The sequence below is a fragment of the Sarcophilus harrisii genome, chromosome 1, assembly GCF_902635505.1.
Source record: "Sarcophilus harrisii chromosome 1, mSarHar1.11, whole genome shotgun sequence".
Taxonomy (NCBI): Eukaryota; Metazoa; Chordata; class Mammalia; order Dasyuromorphia; family Dasyuridae; genus Sarcophilus; species Sarcophilus harrisii.
In genome coordinates this window covers 242,797,080-242,817,656 of record NC_045426.1, presented here as the reverse complement: position 1 = coordinate 242,817,656, position 20,577 = coordinate 242,797,080, and positions in this window count along the sequence as shown.

The following is a 20,577-nucleotide window of genomic DNA, read 5'->3' as shown; positions in this document are numbered from 1 at the left end:
CTTTCTATTATAATATAATGGCAGAGAACATATTCTAAAAGATCCTAGAGGCAGCTAGGTGGTGCAGTAGGAGGACCTGAGTTCAAATGTGACCTCAGACACTTAGTACTTCCTGCCTGTGTGATCCTGGGCAAGTCACTTAGCCCCAATTCCTCAGGGGGGAAAAAAGAGTTAGGACAGCTTTCAGTATAGGGTCAGATGGCTCATCCCAAGACTGACCTAATTCCCTAATGAAGTATTGATTTTTTTTTTTTTTGTCACAGCAAATTCCTAAGACCATCAACTAAGGTGTAGAGACATTGCAATTTAAATCTGTTGAGGAAATACTCATACTGAAAAAAATTAAGATGAATTCATTAGCTTATGTATTCCCTTTCTTCTCCCCTCATTAATACAGATTGTAACCACTCTTCATGAATAGCTGTATACTAAAAATTTATATCATACGGCCAGTCTTATGGTAATGAGCCTATCTAAATGTAGCCAGGTTCTTTCTTGGCATTTTTTCACCTTGGTTGAATATATATTTCATTTTTCACTTTCCTCAAGCTTTATCCTGAGATAGTGCCCCCTCATTCTCTGCAGATAACCTCACTTTCTTTGGGTTGTTTGAATCCTAATCTATTGCTCTTTACACTGTATGTTAAGATAATTAGTATGGATAGAAGACATGGGGTAATAGTAGGAATGTGCTAAATCCAAATCTAGGTTCTTGAGGCCAGACCTGACTTTTGAGAATTAAATTTTCCATATAAATATTTATAATTTGAATACCAACAGCTGTTAAAAATCAGAATTTGATTGTGTTTTATTTTATTGATTGTCTAGACTTAAGAAAATGATGGAGAAAGAGTTAATAAGACAGATTAAACTTAAAAGTCTTTTGGGTATACATTTTGTTTTTCTTCAGAGAAAGGTAAGAGGAGGGAAACATGATTTCTACAATTAGAGTTGCCACTTGAAAAAAGCATTCATTTTATTTACTCTTCTTTACTCTAGGGCTAGTGGATGGAAATTTCAAGGATACAGTCTCAATTCAACATAAAGAACAATTTAAGTCTCGTAAACATCTCCTATATCCAGCACATACAAAAATGTGCTGTTTTCAAGGAGGTGGTTGTTATTGTTATTCATTTGTGTTTGACTTTCTGTGATCCCATTTGGCAGTTTCTTGGCACAGATTCTAGAGTGTTTGCTAATTTTAAGAGATGAGGAAAACAAGGCAAAGAGGATTGAAATACTTATCCAGGATCATAAAGCTTATAATTTTTGAGGCCAGATTTGAACTCAGGAAGATGAAACTTCCTAAATTCAGTCTTGGCAGTCTATTTACTCTGCCACCTTGCTGCCAAGGAGGTTGGTGTTTCATAAATATTTGTATGAAAGTCCTTTCAAACAGTTTATGACATACGGATTTCAATAATCATAGACATTTTTTGAGTGTAGATTTAAGGTTTATTAATTGCTTCTATGAAAAACCAGTCTAATACAACATCAAACATCTTAGGAATTACATTTTTGTAAAGTATAACCACTGTGCAGTTGCTCTTAATACATTACCCATAGTTATGTTAGCAATTGTGATGTAAACAGTTCTCAATTTAACAGCATATGGTGTGTGTGTGTGTGTGTGTGTGTGTGTGTAATAATTCTGAGAAGCCTGAGATACTCATCATTGATTCTTTGTTGTTTTTTTCCTATATGAAAAAAGTTCAAAGTGGCTGCCTGAAATCCCCAAAGTCTCTAGAAAAAAAATGAAATCTTCTTCTCCCAGACCACAGTGTGGTGAAATAAATTAGTCTAATGATTTATGTTTACTGTTTTAGTCAATTCTGATAGAGATTATAGAGACAAAATGACAAACTGCCTCAGTGGTGAACTTAAATCATGTCAGCCAATCTTTAGTTTTTCCTTACTCTAATTGCTCCTCCTGTTCATTTATCTTCCCAGGCAATCTTTAGAAGAAATACTAGTTCAATCAGTGCATGTGCAAACCACCAGAGATAAAAAGTTTAGCCTAATTTGTCTCACTAAATTGTAATGCCGCTAGTAAACAAATCTTGCCTTGAAAGGACACTAAAGAAATCTGAATAATCATAAGGACAAAACATTTCCCTCCTTTATTTCAATAGATACCATTTATAGACTCTTCTCTCTTTTTTCTTTGATTATGTGGTGTTCCTTTGAATTAGTACCTAGTAAGGGCTATGCAAATATGGGCACACTAATCTACTGTTGAAGCTGGGAATCATTTCTACATTTCTGGAATACAATTCAAAATTATGCAATTAAAATCATTGGATAGCTCCTACACTTCGACTTAAGGATTCCATTACTAATCAAAATACCAACAAGGAATTCAAAGACAAAAGAAACAGTCCCAAAATATTTAGAACAACCCCTTTTTGCGGTAGCCAAAAACTAGTAGCGAACACCCATTTACTGGAGAACAGACAAATAAATAGTGATGTGTGAGTTTTAACAGTTTTTGATTGCATTCTAAGAAAGAATACATATGAAAAATTAAGAAAATGTGAGAAGATTCATATGAACTGCTACCTAGCAAAATAAGTAAAACCACAAGAAAAAAAATCCAGTGACTTAGGTAGAATAAATGAAAATAATATCAAAAAGTAGTAAAAATGATAAATTGTAATGACTAATCTTGGTTCTACAGAATTATGATGAAATGTACTTGTCTCCCTCCTCTTACTAAAAAGGTATGGGGTCTATAGATGTGGAATGTGCATATACAATGCTAGCATGGTCACTGTATCAATTGATTTTGCTTATAGAGACAAAATGACAAACAGCCTCAATGGTATAAAAACAAAAGACAACAATGAAACTTTAAAAAAAATTTTTTTCTATGTTCTTTTGTATTTTTATTTATGTTGTTAACTATTTTCAATTACATTTTATTTTTAATAGTATTTCATTTTTTCCAATTACATGTAAAGATAGTTTTTAATATTTCTTTTTTTAAAATGTTTAGTTCCAAATTTTTTCTTCCTCCCTTATGTCCCCACTTTTCAACAGCAAGTAATCTGATATAGGTTATACATGTACAATCATTTTAAACATATTTCCACATTAAGTATAACAATAAAACTTCTAAAAAACAACAATAAATCACTGCATACGGCTGCTTAATAGTGTTTTCATTTAATCACTTTGATGCCTATGGGACTTGAAAATAAAGACTTAAGCTAATTTTTAATGGGGAATAGATAGTAATATGCTTATGGAAAATGGCTGTGGATTAAATTAAAGAAAAATGGATATTCATGTACTGTGGGCCAGCCACTCTAAACAAAAGAGGTTTTCAGCAATACTAAATAACTTAAATATGTCAAATAATGAGAATAAATTAAAAAGCATTTATTAAACACTTATATAACAAGTGTTTTCACTATGTGAGATCATATGATTTGCACTAGGTGTTCAGTTTCCATTTTGTGGAAGTGGTTAATTATCTTTTTTAGGTGTTCATTTTGCTATTAAGGATTTGTTGATCATTAACCATATGTTAGGAAATAGTAAGCTGAGGTGATTGTGAAAATAAGAGAGCCACAGCCAAAAATCTTTGCACCTAAGCCAAATTTGTCCCTGGAACAACCAAATATAGGGTTCTGGTTTGGATATCTTCAATTGAATCAGAAAAGCAGGCTAACCTAACAGAATTTTGGTGTAGGAATCGGCCAACTTGAGTTTCATTCTTAACTTTGACATTCTCTGTGTAAATTAAGATTCTGCGACAATTTCATAATCTTTAAAATAGGGATTAGCAATATATAGCTAGTTGCTGACTGGCCAATGATGTAAAGTGATTGCATGTATTTAAATATATATTATGAAGTTATCATGTAAAATATAGTAATTGACTCCAGTCTAATGGCAATATCTAGTACAAATTTGAATGTTGAGACCACTTTATGGGATTCATTATGTTGAGTATCTACAAAGTACAGTAAGACCAGATATTAAAGCAACATTATGGAATGATTATTATCCTGCCATAAGAAAAACCTGAAGTACGATTTAAATACAATTATAGACCTTGATATGCATTTAGTGACTAGGGAATGGAAGAGCAATGAACATTGGGCAGAGTCCAGAGATCCAGGTTCTAATTTTGGTTTTGTCACTAACTAGCTGTGTTCCTTTGAACAGGTAATATAAGTTCTTTGTGATTGTCTTCATCAGTCAAATAGACTATCTGCCTTATTAAATACTATGAATCAGCCATCTTGTGGCTGACTAATTTATATAACCATATTAGTGGCCAACCCCTGCAAATTGATTAAATTGACTATACAAGAATCTGAATTGACAATTAAAATGACTGAAACAACTACACTGACTTTATGACAAAATAGCCACTATAGCTGTGTGTATGTCCTTGACCTTGGAAAGATTATGAAGTAGCTGAAGTTTGCTTTCAACACTCTATCTTGCTCCCTAATTCAGAAAATCCCTCTCCTTTGGATTGTAATTGCTGGCCAGCCACTGAGCCCTGGTAGCTGATTACCCTTGATCTATTTTCTCTAGGTTTTTGCTTCCAAACCGTCATCCTATCCTTTGTCACCCTCTTCTACCACCACTGACAGTTTGCCAGTGCAATCGTTTCTTCCTATAAGTACTTATCCTGAATTCTTTCACCTCAAAGAGCTTTGTTGTCAACCAGTTAGCTAAACTGCTAAATTCATTGTGTTTACGTGCTAATGGGAGAAGGCTAAAGGATTTTAACTATGGTCTCCTAGAGACAAAGTCCCTGCTTTCTGTCAAAGACCATTAATTGCTATGATGGTCATGGCTGGGTAATGGGGCATTTCAATTCAATAAACATCTATTAAGCACTTAATTTTATAGTTTTAGAACTGGAAAGTACTTCAGAAGTCATCTATCCATCCCACCTCATTTTAGAGAAGGGGAAACAGACAACAATATGTACAAAGTACTGAAGTAGAAAATACTGATACAAAGATGAAAAATGACTATTTTGCCCTTCAGAAGAAGAGCTTCTTTAACTCTCCACATTTACTGTAAACTAAGAAAAGAAAGTGCCATTAAAGTGCTTGGTACTGTCAAATGGTTAAACATTGGAAACTGATATAATTTTATCAGTGAAGCCCGGCCTACTATTTCTGGTTATCAGGTCACATATTAAGATACAGGCTTTGTTTCTCAGCTCCATGTCTTTTCTTCCCCTTCCTCCACTTATTTAATATTTTATTTTCTGAAGTTACATGAAAAATAATTTTTAAACATTTGTTTTTAAAACTTTGAGTTCCAGACTCTCTCCCTTCCTCCCCCCACTCCATATGAAGCTTTACAAAACATTTCTATAAATGTCACATTGCAAAAGAAAACATAGATATTCCTCCTCCCTCACAAAGAATTCTCAAGAAAAAGGGAAACAAGTATGTTTCAATTTTATTCAGACCCAATCAGTTTTTTCTTGGGGTATGGATAACATTTTTCAACATAAATCCTTTAGAGTAGTTTTAGATCATTGTATTGCTAGGAATAGCAAAGTCATTCACAACAGCTCCTTTTCTCAAGGAGAAACACTAATTTATCTTCTACATTCCAAGTTCTCTGGTACCAAAGGCCAATTCAGGTGGTTTCCTTTTCTAAGAAAGGAGATAGATTTGAATTGAAGGTGGCCTTCCTTGATTAACAAATAGAAAGTTGCCTACTGTGCATTACGAAAGACTATATTTTTGAAACAAGATGGACTTGCTCTTCACAATGAAAAACCATCCCTCACCATCCATATTTGTTGGGGTCACTTTTTCCTGAGACTCTACTCTATTGAGTACAATATTGCCAAGCTCAAGATGGAAGTCAAAGAGCAGACATGAGTGAAACTGTAAATGAAGAAATTATGAAAATGGGGGCAGATTTCAGAGTTCAAGATCTTGGAGTTATTTTTTTTTTAAATGATGATGAATTCCAAGAAATGAATATCCTATCTCTGAGGGTGTCTCTGGCAAAGTGCAGATGAGGGCTTTAGGAGTTGTGGAGCTTGACAAATTAAGAAATCAGAATGTTAGAAAGGTTATCACCATGTAGATGACCTCCAAAGGTTGGGGTCATGAGGAAAAGTGTCAGCTATGTGATGAATTCACTGAGGAAAGAGGGAGACTTACCTGGAAGTCAGCAAATGATAATTGACAAGGATCTTGGCAGAATAATATAATCTGAAACAGTGGTCTTTGAAAGAAATGTTGTTGAGAAATGTAGCAGAATAAAGATCTAAAAGTGAGAGCCAGGAGCAAGGAATATGCCAGTTCTTTCTTTTGGTGTTGTGTGTTTGACAGAATGAGAGAAGAACGTCTAGAAATATGCTGACTTCAGAGAAAAGTCCATTCTTCAGCAAGTGGCAGGAGACTGAAGTAGTATGAAAGGAAGAAGAATCTGAAGGGAAGCTTGTTAATAAAAGAAAGGAAGCAATACCACCAGTATTTTCAAAGATGATTAGGGAAAAAAGGAAAAGAAGTTATATATTCTAAAATGTTTATAGCGGCTCTTTTTGTAGTAGCAAAGAACTGGCTATTGCAGGGATGCTGCTCAATTGGAGAATAACTAAACAGTTGAGTTATGTGATTGTGATGGAATGCTACTGTGTTATAAGAAATGATAAGATCAATTATCTTAGAAAAAAGTAAAGATTTGCACAAAATAATGAAGAGTGAAATGAATAGGACCAAGAGAACACTGTATAAAATAACAGCAATATTGTTTTAAGAATGATTGAACAAATGAACGATTTCAAATACCCAAATTAAAGATAAAGATTTTGAAGAAAGAAACTATTTGCAATCAGAGAAAGAACTGATAAATAGAAATATAGAAAAGTTTTACATATACACAAATACACACATATATAACACAAATAGATGTCTATACATATGTGTATAGGTACATATGTTTACATAAACAAATATGTACATAAATACACACAAAAATTATTTATATCTAATAGTAGCCATCTTTAGGTCAGATGGAAAGGAAAGACAAAAAGAAAAAATTTATATTGTGATTTTATTATATATTTAAAAGGAATAATAAATTTACATAATAGTTTTGAAGTTTCATGTGCAATTATCTTTTTTACTATACTATGTTATGGGAATGCTTGCTTTATCTCATAAATTAAAAATAAAATAAATTTAAAAAATAAAAAGGAAGACTGATAGCTTTGGATAGGCCATGTGCATTGGTTCTCACATCAAACAAGGATATTATTTATTTGTGCTTTATATGTGTTTATATGTTCTAAATTTCAAATTATACCTTGGGTTTGAGGAATCATCCTGTCAGTAAAATCTTTACAACAACATTAATAGACGTTTCTATAAAAATGTTCATAATTTTCAATCTACATAAAAAGAAAAACTTTGAAAACAGTGAGATGAACTATGGGCAAAGATAAATAATTTTAAAAGTTCTAGCTAAGCCCACATTCTTTGAGAAGCAGCCTAGCAAAGATTAAAAAAGACATCAGATGAAGCAATAATCAACTAAAAACAAAGGGGAAAACCTATAAATTTCTCCATTCAGTTCAGGTAAAAACAAAGATGACACCAGGTGCCTGAGATGTTTTGGTTGGAGTGCATAGGAGAAGCCTGAAGTCAGCATATTCTGGTAGATCAAGCCAGAAGTCACTAGGAAAACATCCCCATCACAGCCACAGCAGGGAACAAAGATAGTCATCTAGACAGTCCGTGCTGAGGACTCTCCTGGAGGATTGAAGTCCCTTAGTCTACAAAATCTGACTGGATTTGTTAGAATCAAAGCAAGGAACAAAGATAGATCCCGGCAACTGACTATATGAGGAGATGAGTAGAAAATAAAGACATCTTTGTCGGGTTTTTTCCAGGAGACCTGAAGCAAGCATAATCTGAACCCCTCATATTTAACAGGGCTGTAAGGGATGTAACAAGTTAGCAATTGAGTCTAGAGAAGCAGTCAACGGGAACTTTTTGGAAGGCAAAAGTCAGAGGATATGGCAGAAGGCAAGGATTTGTCCTGATTTTAGGTTCAGCTCTCTATGTAGTGCAGGCCTTTGAAAGAAGGCATGGAAGGAAATTAGAAAAATCATCCCAACTAACATGCAGAAACTACAGAGCATATCCCTGGAATAAAGTTCTATTCCAGGAAAGGTAGCTGAAGATATCTGTTAACAAAGAAAGGAAAAAAAATTATTGCAGTGAAGAAATAGTATGGATTATGAGATATTTACAAAGCAAGTCGGGAAGAAGAAAACAACTTTACAATTAGTACAGGTAGAGCTAACAAACCAAACAAACCAAAACAAAAAAACAGCAGAACTGATAACAAAACCTCTGAGAGTAAATAGAAGAAATAATAAAAGAAATAAAAAATAATGAAATTAGGGCACTTAAGGAAAAGATAGAAAAGAATAAACTAAGACAGATAACAGAAAACTTTTAGAAAAAAGAAAAAGGAAAAAAAGAGAACAAGATGATTCAATGAGACAATAAATTATATTAGAGAAGAGGATTCTGGGAAGATGACAGAGTAGGTTGATAAATTTCAAGTTCTTCATATTTCCCTCACAAATAGAAGAAATTTGTTCCTGAGGGCTAACATAGACTGGTGAAAAATCAAGATTTGGGGCAGAACAGGGATGTTCCAGGTACAACTCAAGAAGATCTGAAGAAAGACCCCAGGGTGGGATTAATCTTTGTGAAGTACAAATTTCTCTTGGCTAGCTCTGCAGAAGCACCAAGTGGTGCTACTACCTGGGGCTAGTAGGGGGTGGTTGGAGCCTCAGCAGAAATTGCAGAAATTTTCACCACCTGGACAGCATGAGGAACCCGGGTCTGCATCCAGGAAGACAGAGGGAACCTGTGTTGATTAGAAACGCCAGGCCCAGCTGTGCTGCAGGAATGCAGCTCTGTTGTTGAGAAAATCAAATGAAATATCATTGGTAAAGCACTTAGTGCAGTACCTGGCTCGTAGCATATGCTTAATAAATGCTTGTTCTTTTCTTTTCCCCATACAGATTTCAAAACATTCTTGGGAATTGAACAAATAAATTCTACTGGAACAGAACCATCACCACAGAAAGAATTATCATCCACAATTCCCTGAACTTAACACTGATGTATAAAAATTTAAGAATACATACCAAACACTCATAAGTTGCAGATTACATACAACAAAATGTATATAAATCTAACAGAAGAAATAAAAACAATTTGTGAATAGGATGAGGTAAACCCTATCCCATTAGTTCTGTCTATGGCTGAATTTATCCCAAAGATGCTTTAAGAGTCTACAAAAAATGAGCTTACATTTCCATACTTTCATTCAAGAAAGAAAAAGGCAATTATTGTCAATATCTCTGTAGTAGCTTACAGAATATTAAATTAAAAGAATAATAGTAAGACAATGATTTACCACAAGACCATGTCAATCTGAAGTCCATTGAAAGAAAGATAAGAAGAGTAAGAAAATAATTATGAGAGGTGCTATGGTGTACTGATAGAAAAAAGATCTAGAAAGATGGGAGTCCAATTCCTATTTCTTACATATATCCTAGTTTTGTGATTCTGGACCAGTCTCTTGGGCTCCTTGCCCTAAGCAAATTTCTAAGACTTCAAGTGGCAGGGCTGGTACATTTTTTTTTTTTAAATTGGAGGTTCTTTTGCTGATGAAATCGCAAGTCCCACTAAAATAGTAATGCATTTATATATCACATTAAGGTTTGTTCAACACTTCACTTACATTAACTCGTTTGAAATCTTTTAATATAATTTTATTTTACATAACTTTTTTCATTTAATAAGCATTGATTTACTCTCCAGCATCCTCCCAACAGAAAAAAGAAACAAAACAAAGCCATTGTAAGAAATGTTCATGGTCAAGTAAATCCAGTTCCTACACTGATCATATTAAAATATCATTTGTCTCATTGTTCACTTTAAGTCCATTATGCTCTTTTCATTGTTGGTCCCCTCAAATCTTGTTAATCAGTGTGTGGATTAGCATTCTTAAATTTTTCCAAGTTGTCGTCTTTACAATCTCCTGTTTATTGTAGAAGTCATTATTCTTACTACTCATTTCATTGTGCTCTAATTCATACAAATTTCTCATGTTTCTCTAAAATGACCCCTTTTATAATTTTTATGGCACAAAAGTATTCTATAACATTAATATAATAACTTGTTCAGCTATTACTCCAAAATGGGAACCCCTCTAATTTCCAGTATTTTGCTACTAAAAAAAAGATAAAAAAACCTGCCTTAAATATATTTGTACACATGGATCTATATTACTTGATTCTAACAAGAATCCTATGATGGAGAGTGATTTTGTTGTTACTATTTTGCAGTTGAGGAAACTGAGATGAGATGAGATGAGAAATCTAAGGGATACATATGGTTACATAGCTAGTAAGTCAGTCCAAATGTTCTTACTCAAAATCTAACACACTAGCCACTACCAATGAAAACTGACTGTTGAGGAATTGCCATTGTCTATATTGGATTTTGCTTTTATTTCTATTCTAGTGGCTGTTATTTTGAACACAAAAATATTGCTTTAGAAAAGAAAAGGGCTTCAGTTACTTGGAAGGAAAACTGTTCTAAAGAAACTTGAAACAGAACCTAGGACTGAGCATTTTTGTTTCAAACAACAGTCACAAAATGTTTGGCAAAGTTCTCCCTGGTTAGAGTGGAAATATGTTTTCTCTGTAATTAAGAAATTAAAGAGGAAAGATAAGTGAGAGCATCCCCACTTCTGGATGACAGAGGACATAACTCATGCCAGGGGCCTGAATTCTTATCACATCCCCATTATGCCCATTTATCATGTCCATTCATCTACTTATCTGGTCTGCTGGAGGGTGCAAACATCAAAAAGCTCGAGCAACCCTAAGCCCTTGGAGAGACTATGATATTGGGCATGACCCTTCAGAATGCATCATGAAACAGACACAGTGTCAAATAGATTATATGGCAAGAGGTTAGAATGCTACGCAGTACAAAAGACTATATAATTCAAAATAGAAAAAAAATTTAGCATCCTTTAAAAAAAAACTAGTAAATCTCTCTCTCTCTCTCTCTCTCTCTCTCTCTCTCTCTCTCTCTCTCTCTCTCTCTCTCTCTCTCTTTCTCCCTCCCTCCCTCCTAGCTTTCCTAACTGTCTTTTCCAATCTAGTTTATTCAGAGCTGCATGGCTTCAGTTGTTTGCTGTAAAATAGTTTTAAAGGGAAAAATATGCTGTCAGAAACTTAATAGTCCATTCTTGTCACTACACTAACGCTTTATCCAGGCTCTTGTAACCAATCAGCCTGAATGGAGTGCTGAACTGAGAGAGATGCCAGAACTTGAATCAGAGAAAGGCTTAAGGGGCAAGGATAGAAGGAGAATGGTGTTCAGCAAGAATGAGGTGAATAAAAGCAGAGCATGATAGTGCCAAGAGCAATCATGTCTCAATAAATTTCTTAGATACTGACAAGTTCACAGCTTATTATTTAGATCACATTTTTTAAGGCTGCCTATAAATACCATATTAACCATTTGCATGCATATTGATTTTGGCCACTTGGTAGACATGCTGGTCCAATTTAGGCAATATGCATATTAAAGCAGCTAAATCCCAAATTATGATTCTATTTTAATTACTTAATTTAATTGGTCATGCAGAAACAACTTGGAGAAGTAGACAGGAAAATGGATTTAGGGTCAGAGGTCCTGAGTTTTAATTCTAATTCTGACTTATTTGACTTTGGGCTGTAAAATGAAAAAAAGAATTCAACTAAAAACTCTTTAGAAGTCCCTTCCATTTCTCAATCTTATGATTAGTTTGATTACCTAAGTAGGAGTTATAATTACTTAAAAACAATTAATAAAATAGTCAAATAGGTAGAATTGTACAGATCACAGGCCTTGTTTAATTAAATATTTCAAGAGAGAACTCCATAAGTCATAGGCACATTTTTGTTTGTTCTAAGAGGTGTCTATTTGTACAGTACTTGTGGACATTAATTCTATGCTCCTTAAGCTGATGACAAAATATCATTTATGAGAATGGTATTTGAGGAGAGAGACTCACTGCTTTCTCTCTCTCTCTTTCTCTCTCTCTCTCTGTCTCTTTCTCTTCTCTCTCCTCTTCTCTTCTCTTCTCTTCTCTTCTCTTCTCTTCTCTTCTCTTCTCTTCTCTTCTCTTCTCTTCTCTTCTCTTCTCTTCTCTTCTCTTCTCTTCTCTTCTCTTCTCTCTCTTCTCTTCTCTTCTCTTCCTTTCTCTCTCTCTCTCTCTCTCTCTCTCTCTCTCTCTCTCTCTCTCTCTCTCTCTTTCTCTCTCTCTTTCTCTCTCAGCAATTGGGGTTAATTGAGTTACCCAGGGTCACACAAGTGGTAAGAGTTAAATCTCTAGGCTGGTGCTGTTTCTACTGCATCATCTACCCATCCCATGATTTGTATTAAAGAGCATATGGTAATTATGTGACATAGTGCATAGACTGCTCAATTTGAAGACCTGAGTTTGAATCTTGATTCAAATAGGAGTTACTAACTGTGTGACCTAGTGACATTACTTAAGTTCTCTTCAACTCAATTGTCATAAAAATCATAGGCTATAATATTTACAGAAATAATTTCTAAAGTGCTTTGTAAACTCTGAGTGGGAAGGTCATTACTATTGGTGGGAAGGATTAAAAAATGTCTTGCAAGAGGTGGCATTTGAGTTGGGTGTCAATAGATAGGAGCTCAACAGGCAAAGCAAAAGGAACAAAATTATTGATATAGGGTACTGCCCCTTTCTGATATGGACATTTTATTTATATTAAAGAAAGGCAAAATGATATCTATATGAAAAACAGAAAAAGACAGCTTGAGGAGAAATCAAATTTTGAGAGAGCCTGAAGGAAAACATATGGCCCCCTCAGATAAAAATGCTTGAGAAGAGTTAAATTTTGAGAGTACTAGAAAGCACTGCCCTTCAAAGAAAGGTAATGCTTGAAGGAAGAGATAGCTATTATATATTTTTTCCTTACCAGCTAAATTGAATATGACTATTTTCAGGATTTTGAAATTTATTTCTGGTGTGATAAAATCTATATTTATAAGAGTTTTTCCATAACAGGTTAGGACTATGCCTCTCCCCAGTAACATGTTAGGTCCACACTTCTCCCCAAGCCCAACAGAGATTAGTTTTCCTTAAAAGATGACAAATAGTATCTAGGACCCTACTAGCCCCTGCCTCCATTGATACAACTTTTTGCTAATCTAAGAACAGAAAAAGTCATATCACATAGTTCAGCCTCTCAAATTTGGTGGGTGCCCAAAATCTAAAGAACCATCATAACTTATTCTGCTGATCTTCAATAATGAGATAAGGGCACTGCATTTATCAAAGCTAATAGATCCTCATTGTTAGCCTTTCTATGCTTATGATTAAGTCAATTCTTTTTGTTAATTGGACCTATAGATGTCTCCTCACATCTCATACGTCTGAATTAAAAGTATAGCAATCTGTTCTTAATAGTTGAGAAATGTAAAATCAAAGAATTGTTTGGGGACAGTAGAAGAATTATATTTAATACTTTCTGTCATATCCAAGAGAAATGTGAGTGTGGGGTTCTTTAGTCTAAGATAGCCATGGCTACTACTCTTAGTAAAGCCTTGATTTCAGACAGGAGAATAATTAAGAAGCTTGATTAAAATACAGATGAGGAGACTCAGAGAAGCCAGATAGAGGATCTACTAATGGAAGAAAAGGGAAAAAAAAGGTTGAAAGAATTGAGAATCCAGGAGAAGAGAATCTGTGAAAAGGTGACAAAAAATGGGGGTAAGTAACTGATAAGAGCTGAATATAGTGAATTACATTATAAATAGAGGTTACAGTTGATACTGAGAGCTGATCTGATTGGAGGGACAATTTTGATCCTGATTGTGGTAAATGGCCTCCTCTAATGTCTCCAATGCTGGTAGGAAGAGCTGTTTGGGGAAGTTCACCTATAGTTTAATAGAGAGTAAATCCCTCAAAGCCTTGCTTACAGCATCTTTTGTGCCTCAGAGGAAGTATTCTCAAAGCCTTTAGAGAGGAAACTTGAAGAGCTTTATAGACCTCATGATTTTTTAAAAAATATTTTTATTTATTTCATAATTACATGTAAACAATTTTTAATAATTTTAAAAACATTTTTGGCTTTCAAATTCTCTCATTCCCTTGTGCCCTACCTCTCCTTGAGAAGGCAAATAATTTGATATTAATTATACAAGTTAAATTATGCAAGATACGTTTCCATTGCAAAAGAAAACAGAGACAAAAAAAAACCCTAAGAAAATTAAATAAAAAGAAGTGCTTTAATCTACATTCAAGAAATTTAGTAGTGAAGGAGAGGTGCCAGATGAGGTGGTATTTGAATAGGGCAGAAAGGTCAAGAGAACTTTTAGGACTGGGGAAAATTGGCCATTTTTTATGGAGTGAGTAAGAAAGGGTAAAAATCTATGTGAGAAAAGGGATAATGCAAGGTCCTGGAGTGAACAGAATCAGAGAACACTAATACAGAATCACTAAGTTTGAAGGCCAAGGGATAGAAATTTAAATGGCACAAACTAGGAGTCAAGCTCAGTCACTAACTAAATATAGAGACTCCTGGTACAGTATGTGTATCAGATATAATTGTGGTGTGGATGGTGGGTATAACTGTGGGGACAAGAGGAGAGAAGTGTTTGGGATAATCTGTGGGAATTATATAAACTACTGAAAAGGATAAATTATAAATATTGTTGAGCAGCATAAGAACCAGTTCCTATAAACTAGACAAAAAATAAATCAAGAAAATATTTTTAAGATTGATACATTATAACTTTTCAAAGTAAATTTTCTCATAACAAATATTTCAAAATAGGTTTGGGAGAGAAATATAAACACTGAATATTCAAGAATATTCTAAATATTGAGAAGCAAAATTCCTTTCCTTAGGGATACTGAGTGAAACAATTTTTTTTGGCTATTATATATTATATGGATAAAAAAGGATTGAACATGTAACAGTTGTACACTCTTGTTTCTTTGTTCTACAGAAATCTCTCGATGAAAAGGAAAATGTGAACGATTTCTAAAAAATAAGAGAACAGCTAGCATATTTTTAATAGTCCTCAGGTTAGGGTAAGCTGATCCTGTTAGTCAAACATATACTTCAGTAACATCCAAAAAGTGGTCACATCCAATAATCTCTGGTTGATTAGGGTACTCCTTGAATTGGTCAGATAATCCTTTTATATACCTAGTTGCAAAACATTTATAAAGGAACTGTTCAATTAAGCTTTCTTAGAAATGTAAAATGATCTTCTAATTAGGAAAATGCAAATGTTTTAATTTTAGTAAATTAATCTGTTATTTAAAATACTGCTAATTGTACTAGTCTTGTTATTGAAAAAGAAACCACATCTCTATCCATTGATTCCAACAATGTAATAGCCATTATTAAGCTGGAAAGAAACCTTCTGGGAAGATAACACAGAAACCCTGAACTTAAATAAGATTAAGAGTTGTTCTAAAAAGGATTTAAGTCAATATTTAATCAATCATTAGAGATCTGTTGCTGTATAAAAATTTAAACACACAAAATGAACACCTTGAGACACTCTTGGAATATATAAGGCAAAGAAATTTCAAATAAACACCATCTTAGCCAGTGAGTAAAACCCTCAGTTGTTGTGGGCTACAGAATGGCATAGCAGTATAGACAAAGCATGATAGGGCAATAGATCACAGTAATAACATTTGCAATAAACAATAACAGAACAAAGCAGACATCTATAAGAATCCCACAAGGAATTTACGTTATCCATAATTTTTCTTTATATTTGAGAAACTGTGTCAGGAAGGACCATTACATTCAATGGCACCAATTAATTTCTGCAACTTTTAATGGCATCTTCTGAGTAAAAACCTCAGATAATACCCCAAGTGTATGATTGATAACCATTTATGTTTGATTTGTACTGGATTTCTGATTTTTTTTTTAGTGTTTTTAAAGAGTCCCTCTGCAGCCAATCAAGCAATCAACATGAAATACTCAGATCGTCTCTTGAAAAGTCTAAGAACACAGAAAAAGACAATGGGGCTTCCTTTGCTGGCTGATAGTTATTGGTGATTTTATTTAAGTAGTTTTCTGCATGATGGATTACCAGAATTTTTATTCTAAGAGAAAAAGATAGTCAAAAGAAAGCATTTGATTCCTGTTCTATATCCAAGATTTCAGAATTTTAATGAAACCTTTAAAAATGTGGTGTAAAAGCATTCAATTTGAAATAATCTGTTCAGGGAAAGTAATAAACTATTACTTTCTTTTACTTTTTTATCTTTAGTAAAATAAAAAGAAATAAAAAGAAAGGATAGAAGGAACGAGAAGAAAGAAAATAAGAGAAAGAAAGGAATACAATAAAGGAAGGAATAATAGCAATAATAGTTCACATTTTCATCATACTTTAAAATTTGCAAACGTATTTTATATAGAAGAAAGAAGAAAGGAAGAAGAATAAGAGCTAAAGTTGAACAACAAGTACCTTATACAACTCTTATTTTCTTTCCTCAGACATATTTTTGGTAGGAATGAATATGAGAAATAAGTTTAATTTGGTGATTGAATTTAGACCCTTCTATCTTTAATCATGAAAACTTTAGTTAATTTTAAGTTTAGTGGCAAATACGAAACAGATTTCTGTCTTGAAATACTGGGCTTTAACATTTCTTCACACAGGAGAAACTCTAAGTAATGAAATGTCATGATGGCAAAAAAAAAAAAAAATTCAGGGCTCCTCTAGATCTTGAGATAGAGTCAAATGATATAGAGTGGTTAAAAAAAAAAAAAAGAAACAAATTTACAAACCCCCCAGCTGTCTTGGTGACTTGGCCCTATTGTAATCTCTTCAGTGTAGTGTAAAGAATTAAATATGTGAATACTCATTAATCATCGAGTGAAGACAAAGCAATTGTATGATTTTTTAAAAGTTTAAATGATTTTAACAAATTCTGTCATCAGAACTCAATGAATGGGCAGCTAGGTGGTACAGTGGATACAGCACCAGCCCTGAAGTCAGGAGGACCTGAGTTCAAATTCATCCTCTGACACTTAACACTTCCTAGCTGTGTGACTCTGGGCAAGTCATTTAACCCCAATTGCCTCAGCAAAAAAAAAAAAAAAAAAAAAAAAAAGAAAAAAAAGAAAAAGAGAAAAAACTCAATGAACTACTATAGAATGTAAGCTTTTTTAGAGTAGGAATCATTTTATTCCTTTTTATGTACCTATACTAGCTAGTAGTATAGTGGATACTTAATAGTTGTTTATTGATTGTAGTAATCTTTCCTCCTTCCTTCTCTCCCTTCTTCCTTCCCTCTCTCAATCCCTCCTTCCTTCCCACTTTTTCCTCCCTCTTTCCCTCCCTCCCACTTTTTCTCACTCTCTTCTTCCTTCCTTCCTTCCTTCCTTCCTTCCTTCCTTCCTTCCTTCCTTCCTTCCTTCCTCCCTCCCTCTCTCCCTCCTTCTCTCCCTCCCTATTCTTCTTCTTTCTCCCCTTCTCTCTTCTCTTGTGCCCTCTTCCTGCTCTCTCTTTCTGTCACCTCCAGCTCCCTCCAAATGTCTCCAGCCAGGACAAAGGTGGAATATGGAGTGAATCTGTCTCCGCCTCCGAGAGTGGGCTTCTGTCCCTGGCCCTGAGAGCTTCTTGCTTATATGCTGTACACTGAGTACACACCAATCATTATATCACCGAGAAACCATTATTTGTTGTAGAATTAAATCATTTCTACTAGATTTAAACTTTGTCTCCTCAATTCCACTTAGTACCTTGTTTCAAGTTCTGGCCCTAACATCTCCTTGTAGGATCAGATCAATCATACTGAACCATGCTAAATTAGATAATTATTGTCTCTATCAATTCTAATGACAACACTTTGCAAGGATTCCAACAGATTCAAAACACATTTATTTCACTAAAATATTAATTCATAATTAATCAATATGATTAACTCATAAATTTAAGAATTAATGACATTTTAGTGAGTATAATGTGATTAGAATTGTTTCAGTATTTTAAAAAAATCATTTTGCTTAATACTTTGAACTTTGTACTTCACAATATGTTAAAGTTAAGCAAATGAATGAATGAGGGCACCACTGTTAATTATTCCATGCTATACAACTCTGATTCTTCTCTTAGACTATCTCCTGAACTCTATGTTCAGGGATGGGCTGCTAAACATACTATTCTCCAAAAATAAAAATCTACATAAAAACACACTTTTAAGTTTAATTTACATGGTAACATTTTTCACTATCACTTTCTTAAATCTAGAGAATCAACAAAACAAAAGATCAAACCCTGATTCAAACCTTTTGACAATTTCTAAACAATAACCATTCATCCTGAAAGTTTAACAATAGACTTTTGTGATAAATTTGAACTGACTCCATTATACTCCCCTGCAGTATGCTGGACTGGATAAAGGTGTCAGTGCAATTGTGCAGTTTAGTTTTTGATTTTTTTCCCTTCAAGATACTTTTAAATAAATAAATATTTTAGGAACATTGAGGTGTACAATGAATAGAGCACTGAACTTGGAGTTAGGAAGACCTAAGTTCACATCTAGCCTCAGACATATTTATATGTGAGATCCTAGGCAAGTCATTTAAGTTGTTTGCCTCAGTTTTTTCAAACTCAAAATGAGGATAATAATAGCACCTAGCTGCAAGATTGTTGTGAGGATCAAATGAGATAATAATTATAAAGCATTGTAAAGCACAGTGTGCTTGATACATAATAAGCATTATGTAAATGTTAATTAAGCTAGCATACATAATTTATTTTTTTAAAATCTATATAGGACCTAATCATATATTCCTATTATGGCATCCTTTTAATTAGCAATGCCTTATTTTGGGGGGACAATAGTGGTAAGAAGCCAGGAAGTTGCTTGAGCTCTCCCTAGTTTCCTTCAGAAACAATGTGAAATTAAACCTTTGAACACCTACAAAAATATTCAATGAAACAATTGTACAATTCAAGAAAGCTTGGAAAGACTTCAGGAAAGGTTGATCTCATTTAGGTAAAAGGGGAATGCAGCCCAGCATAGAGTGTTCCAACAAGGCAAAAGCCTTTAGCCCATAGCATAGATAAGTAGCTGAAACCCCTCTGTTCTGACTCAACAAGAGAGTAGAAAAGCAAAGCAGTGGGGCAGCCTACAGTCCCAGTGCAGAAGGCAAATTGTCAGCTCTGGAAAACAGACAGGACTAGGTCTGAATACCTCAGCTCCATGGGCAAGTCACCAAACACCAGAGGCCCAAGTATTCAAATTCAAAGCTGAAAGCAGCTCAAAGCTCAAAAGTTCACAAGAAACTTGGGATAGTTTTCCCTGTGTTCTAGGAGAAGAGATCAACATTAAAAAAGAGGCAGAAATGTAGAGGGCTCAAACTCTTGAGTCGATGCACTGAGGTCAGGACAGCCGAGCATTTGAGGCTAATTACCGATTGGACAATATTCTATGAACATATGCTTGGAAAATGGCCCTTCCCATTATCCTGTGCTGGCTCAATGATTGGTGTATACAGAGGATTGTAGGAAGGACTAGGGGGTGGAGTAAGACTAGCCAGGGTCACTTTGCCAGTGGATGAGGAAGAAGGAGGTTGTGGAGATCCTGCTTCCATCCCCTTCACTTCAACCCTTAAAGATCAAGAATAAAGACTAAGGACTTTTGCTTATCCTGACTCTGGCTGATTCTAAGGTATCCTATCCTGGGTGCTAGTGTGGTCATCACACAGAAATGAAGAAAGGAAGAAAAGAAAGAAAGAAAGAAAGAAAAAAAGAAAGAAAGAAAGAAAAGGAAGGAAGAAAGAAGGAAAGAAAGAAAGAAAAAAGAAATAAAGAAAACAAGCAAAAACCACTATGGTGACAGGGAAGATCAAAACACCAGCTCAGAAGAAGACCAAATGTCTAAATGAAAAACCTCAAAGAAGGATATGAATTGGGCTCATGTCCAAGAGCCTTCTTAGAAGAGCTCATAAAGGATTTTATAAGTAGAAGAAAAATGAGAGCAACAGCTTGAAAAAGGAGACAAATACTAATTCTAATTGGATAAATAGAAACTAATGACTTTATGAAACATCAAGAATCAGCCAAACAAACTAAAAAGGATGAAAAAAATGGAACAAAATGCAATATAACTCATTGGAAAAACAACTGACCTGGGAAATAGATCCAGGAGAGATAATTTAAGAATTATTGGATTACCTGAAAGCCGTGATCAAAAAAAGAGCCTGGATAGTATCTGTCAAGAAATTATAAAAGAAAACTGCCTTGACATACTAGAATTAGAAAGCAAAATAGTCATTGAAAAAAATCCATTGATCAACTACTGAAAGAGCTGCCACAAGAAAAACTGCACAAAATAGTGTAGTTAAATTTCAGAACTATAAGATCAAGAATAAAATACTACAAGCTGCCAGAAATGAACAATTCAAGTATCAAAAAGCCATGGTCAAAGTTACCTAGGATTTAGCAGCTTCTACAATAAAGGGTCAGAGGGACTGGA